Raw genomic sequence first — 6,332 nt, 5'->3', positions numbered from 1 at the left:
ATATTCTGATATTCCTAACATCTGTAGTTACTGTAGACATTTTCAGGTTTTTCTATGCAGTTTTGACATAAACCACTTGGTCCAGAAAACTGTTAATTTCACTGTTCTAGTTGCCTTTTTTGAGAAATTAATTGAAAGTCTCTGATCAATAAGACATTAGTTAGTTAGTGAGGTATAAATGCTTTTGTATTACTATTACTGTAATATTCAGGACCCTTAGTATTCATAAATATTGTTTGAAGATTTTTGTGAAGTTTTATACATTTATTAGCATATCAAGTATACAATACACAACTGAGCCATCTATTCTACAAATAGAGGAGGCATTTCTAGTTAAATGATCCAAAATCAAATTTAATAATGTCAGTCACTTTTTTATATTCTTTCTAAGGAAGCTGGGAAACATTTTACTTCAGGAAATCTAGTAATAAGAAAATTATTCATATATAATAATTATAATTATCATATATAATTATAATAATAATAATAATTTATCAAACAATATATCTGGAATACACAATTTAAAGTAAAACAAGGAAACAAATAAAACAATGAGACATGGTATCTATCTATCTCTCTACACACACATATATATATATATATATATATATACACACACACACACATGCATCTGGCAATTAAATGCTGCCCAATTAAAAAACAAAGTGATTTGTTGTTTTTTATTACAGATACTTTCTGTCAAGTTTTGAGGGCAACAGAAAGATGATAAATAAATGCTTAAACCACCAAATGCATTATAACAGTATTTTGACCTAGGCTTGCTGTATTACTGTTGTTTTCCTCAACTGCAAGTGCCAGTGATTTAAGAAAATTAACAATCCTGGTTTTAAATGACAGCAGTATAACCTGGTCCATACGAAACAAACACTTCTGAATTTACCAGAATTCTGTAACTAACATTAGCCATTCTTTTCGTTTTAGATAGAAACAGCACACGTATTTGTTTGTTTGTTTGTTTTTTAGAGCAAAGCCACGTTGTGCTATCTGATGTGTCCACTGCAAGGAACTGAACCTCAAAATTCAACTTTGTAATTCTGTAAACTTACAGCTGTCCCACCATGGGACCTGCAGAAAAAAATATTTTTCATACACTTTGATATTAATAAGACTGGCATATTAACAAGGATTTCTTTAAATAATAAAGTTAACAGTTATAAGAAAGAAATCTTCAAAAGTCTTTGTAAAACTCTACTATCTTCAGGTCTGACAGAGGACATGACTTTTGGTGGTTCCAGCATGAATTGGGATGGAAAATTATTAAAGGAATATTGGATATTTCTTTAAAGAGTGAAAGATGAAAAAATTCTGCCTTTAACAAAAGTGAAAACAGAACTGAAGTCTTGTCTACTCTTTGAGAAATGAAGAGGTGTCTTCTCCTTGATGGTTGATGGCATTTTCTCTCTTTTAATAAGCACTGGAAGTAGTTTGGAGAAGTACATGTGGCTTTTGTTCTACATAAAGAAACAAAGATTCAAAATGATCACAAAAATACAATTTACTTAATAAATCGCAGACAATCACACAACTATATGTACATTTAAATGTATTTTTAACCCTACACTTTTGAATCTACCATACAGAAATTACCATGTTTTTTGTGGCAACACTAAGTAATTAAGAAAAAATCTGCTAGACTAGTTTTTCATATTAGATATTGCATAAGTTCAGGGTTTGATCTCTTGTTTCAAAAAATGCAATGAAACTCCCGAAATGTTTTGATATTGGTGAAAAGTCTTTCTAAAGCAAAGCTACATTTGCTCAACATTTTCATTATATCTAGAATACTACTAACACTAAGAAGAAACAAAAGTAAAAGTTCTTCAACTACTTCTTATGACTATATTTTTACTTCTTATGACTTTTGCTGATTTAGATCTAATCAATTACTGTACAATCTAAGACAAAGAAAATGGTTACAATCAGAACAAAAAATATTACTATTCCTTCTGCTTCACAGTTTTTTGTTCTGTTTTGATCAGTTATCACATTTTTTTATAATCTTTTATTATGATCAGTTTAATTTCAACAGGAACCTCACTGTGATTGCATTCACAACATCTACATTTTATGCAAACATCACATCTTCCAACCTTGCCTATGGTAAACCTAACTTTTGGATATTCTCTCAGTATATTATCAAGTTTTATAGGGTTGTGATTCAATACAGTAAGTGTCTATGACTTATTAGCTGTAAATTTCAACAATAAACAAACAGTACACAGTCCACTTGTTTTAAAATAATATATTCAAAACAAGTCAAATGTATGTATATGTACAAAAAATCATCACACTATTGGTTATCAAGAACAAATTATTCTTTTCTATCTCTGTTATTACAATACAAGCTGTGAAATTCACTTTAGAAATTGCCCATTATGGCTAAATTAACAAACAGTCTAACTTCACTTTAACTTTTACTGAATTAACTTGCACTAACTTGGTTGCCTATATATATAAATATATGTGTGTATATTGTCCAACTGAGGCCTACAACTTTCTACAAACTATGAGACCTTATAAAGTAGCAATACTCACTTTAAGCAACGAGATAAACAGAATAAACAGAACATTTGAGTAACATGATGTCAATTCACAGCAATTGAACTACACAAAAAATGATTCATAAACAGTTATGTAAACAAATTTGCCATAAATATCACTTCTAAAAATAACTTACTTTTAATATTTGCACTATATAAATTAAATAATACTCTTGTATTAAACTAAAAATGAACAGTCATGTATATCTGACATATATATTAACTAGTTTAGCACTGAAAACAAGTCTTCTATTTTTATATATATTACTATTCAAAAGTGAATGCACTTTTATCAAAACCTCAACACAACTGGGAGGAAGAACTAATTTTCAAATGAATATTTTTCTCCACAAGTTTAACCACTAAGTGCAAAAGTTGTATTATCCAAATGTTCTAAATACTAAATTATCACTGAAAGGCAGATTTTGTGCTTTTTTCATTTGCCAAATATTGTGATGACCCAAATATTTACTAATTTCTGTAAATCAATGTCCAATTTTAGAGTTAATAACACTTCTTGTGAGTAGAATCAAACAAAAATAATATCAACCAATATATTTGAAGGATTTAAATTAGTTTGAGGATTTCTTTTAATGCCAAAATGCTCAGTGGTTCCATTTTATCAAATGCTACCAACCCAACATTCTCAGGTCTTTTTATTCATGATAATTATTATATCATTTATACTACTGTTGAATTTTATTCTCTGCTTAAGTAGACCTTGAAATGAAGGACACTGTCCCAATTGTAACATCATAACAATACTACTTACATTTTTTGCAGTGATTTTTAACCAAATTATTTTATGAGTAATTTGTTATTTCCCTTTATTCTATTTGTTTAAATTATATAAATTTATTTTTTACTAAGTTATATTTGTATGCTATTGTTACATAATCTTGTATAATCTTTTTTATCAGTAACTTCTGGTCAAAGCAAGTTAAGTACATAGATTCGAACTAACACTTAACCAATTAAATAACACATCTTATTTAATGTACTCATCTAACAATGTCAAAAACAGATTTATGTAGAGTAGGATTTACTGAAACATGAGTTGGATATCCTCATTGTTGACAATATTTTTTGACAAAATCCCAATTGTTATTTTAAGGAACATGTATAAAACTGTTGTAATTGTTCCTCTCATAACAATATCAATATTCTTATATTCTCTTATGCCCTCAACTTAGATTTATTCCTTTCACAGAAACTTCTGTTAGTTGAATAAGGTATTTCAACTGATCAGAAGTTCTGAAAACCTTGTGAGTTCACAAAAATATGAAACTGAGATAACTTTACTGTTCAAGTACATAAACAACAAATGTCCTACAAACAGATTCCTGGTGTCATGATATAAAAGACTGTTTAGTATAGATATTATTGATTCATTTATTTTATGAGTGAATATTTTATAATTGTTTAGTTTTGTTCATAACAAGAGAGTTAGAGCAATTTTTTAAAGTAAATGTTATGACAAGTTTAGTTATGTAACTCAGTAAGAGTCAAGAATATCAAACATCGCTAGAAAATTATTGATGTTATGGATATAATGAGCAATCGATTAAGTAATAAACATATAAATAGTGTGAGATGAGTGGAAAAGTAGACAGACAAAGACAGAGCAGATGAGAAGTAAAGTAAAGTTACGAGAAGGAATTCAGCCAAAGAAAAGTTATACGCAAAGTTAATCATCATAGGAGTGAAAGGCCTAATGGTCGATATATTAGAGTGAGACTAATGTTGTTGAAAGAGACAAGAAGAATAGTTTATTTCATCAAAGAGAGTTCTAAAGTAATTGAACTAACCTCAGTGGACTTTGACAAAAAAATAGACGATTCTCAAAAATACATAGAGGGAAAAAGGAGCAGACGATTTTAGAAGTATAGGATAAAACCATGGTAACTCGACTATAAAGTAAATGATCTATACTCAGAGAGTTTGGCAATAGTAACAGAAAAAAAAATAGTTTGGCTTGTCAACTGAAATTCTAAAGCAATTGAATAGGCCTAAATGGACTTTTAACAAGAAAAAGAGAAATATATAGTGTTTATGATATGCCTATGATCTCTATAGTATAAAGAACTTGTTGTACATACATTTAACTAGTTCCAAATATATACATTATTTTGAAAACAAGTGGAGTGAGTGCTGTTCACTTATTTTTGAATTTATTGCCAACAAGTCACAGACACCTACTATAGCAGAATCCTTAGTCCAACACACCCATATATTTACTTACTATATATACAAACTATAAAAACTAAGTTTCCTAACATATGACAAGAAAGTCTATTTTTAAAAAAAAGCTTTTAAAACAAAATTAATAAGCAAGAACACCCATTTCTAAAAAATACGTTGTGAATTACTTCTTAAATGCTAACTTTAATTAAGTTTTTCTAAATGATCTCTAGCAAAAAATTCAACCCTTTGTTTATGATAAAAGTAGACCTATTTTGCTAATATTTTCCAATTTTTATTTTGATTACTCCATTATAAAAAAAATAAGCAGAATACCACATTAGAAATCATTAACCCTATGAAACTTCTACAATGTTAACTGACATTTTAAAGATAACATAACATTAAAGGGCAACAAAGAGAGCTTTTGGTTCATTTAAGCTGTCCTATCCATTACATTAAACACTAAAAACTTTAAGCCAGCCCTTATTATTAAGTATTTATTAGACTTTCCCTTAACCTGTCTTAAATGAACAGCATATCTGAAAACATGTTCCAAAGACCAACCACCCTGTTAGAAAAATAAAGCTGTCTTAGCTGGAAATTACTTCTACCTTTCTAAGATTTATATTTATATCCCCTAGTATTACCATTCCAACCATTAAATATGACAAAAGATGAAGCATCTACACTACCAATTCCCTTAACAATTTCAAACATATTAATCGGATCTCCTCTAGTTCTTTTTTTTTCAAGAGAAAATAAGTTCAGAGATTTTAATCTATCCTTATGTGACAACCTATTGTTGCGTCATTGAGGTCACGTGACTGGTGTGGCGCCCTCTAGTTTCTAGAACTATCTTGTTCCTTCAGGAATGCTCTAGTATTTACTAGATGGGGTAGGCTGGTATATATAAGAGGGGGACAACGTGACACAGTAATGTGTGTGTAGACAGTGAGTAATTGAACTGCAGTCACAGGGTATTGTTGAAGTTAACGTTCGTTCGTTATAGTGTTTGTTTTAGCGCGAATATTGAAATTAAGTGTATCGTAAAGTTATATTCGGAAAGAATAAACCAGTTTTATTAAGTAAAGACTTGTGTCGTTAAAGTTTCGTCAGAACGAAGTTACGGAAAAAATTTGTTACGTCTCCGTTTGTTAATTGATATATATAGGCGTGTAGAGAGTTTCTCGAAAATTCAGATTACGTAATAATACAAAGCTACATTAGCGTTTACGTACACACATATTTTGTTGATGATCACACTCGAGAATCTTCTGCAACTTTAGAGAATAGGCGGGAGTTTTGCAGTACATGTTTAGCATTATGTACATTTCTAAATATAAATTTAATTTAAACAAACATTGGTATTAAAATAAATGTATAATAACAAATCTGTCGCAAAGCTAAAAGCACTATTAAAGCTAACTAGGGAACACAATATCATTATATACTTTTTGCGGCTATACTTGTACTTAAGTCGCAGAAGAGCAAAAATTAATTACTCATAATATTGTTACGTCTCTGGTCGTTTGTTAATTTCCGGTAGAAATTTTTCCCGAGGAACTTCAGCGATACAAGTCCTTTCTT

General features: G+C 29.4%; 1 protein-coding gene across 2 annotated transcripts in view; it reads right to left on the bottom strand.

Moving 5' to 3' along the window:
• Positions 1–976: 976 nt before the first annotated feature.
• LOC111086710 (monocarboxylate transporter 12-like) overlaps positions 977–6,332 on the bottom strand; it is a 63,053-nt gene continuing 57,697 nt past the window's right edge. For both annotated transcript variants that reach the window (XR_002611438.1, XM_022390655.1), the window contains one exon: positions 977–1,472. The gene's annotated coding sequence lies outside the window, so the exon portion shown is untranslated. The remainder of the gene's footprint in view (positions 1,473–6,332) is intronic.

The sequence above is a fragment of the Limulus polyphemus genome, unplaced genomic scaffold (assembly GCF_000517525.1).
Source record: "Limulus polyphemus unplaced genomic scaffold, Limulus_polyphemus-2.1.2 Scaffold1348, whole genome shotgun sequence".
Lineage (NCBI taxonomy): Eukaryota > Metazoa > Arthropoda > Merostomata > Xiphosura > Limulidae > Limulus > Limulus polyphemus.
This window is presented reverse-complemented; position numbering and strand designations above follow the sequence as displayed.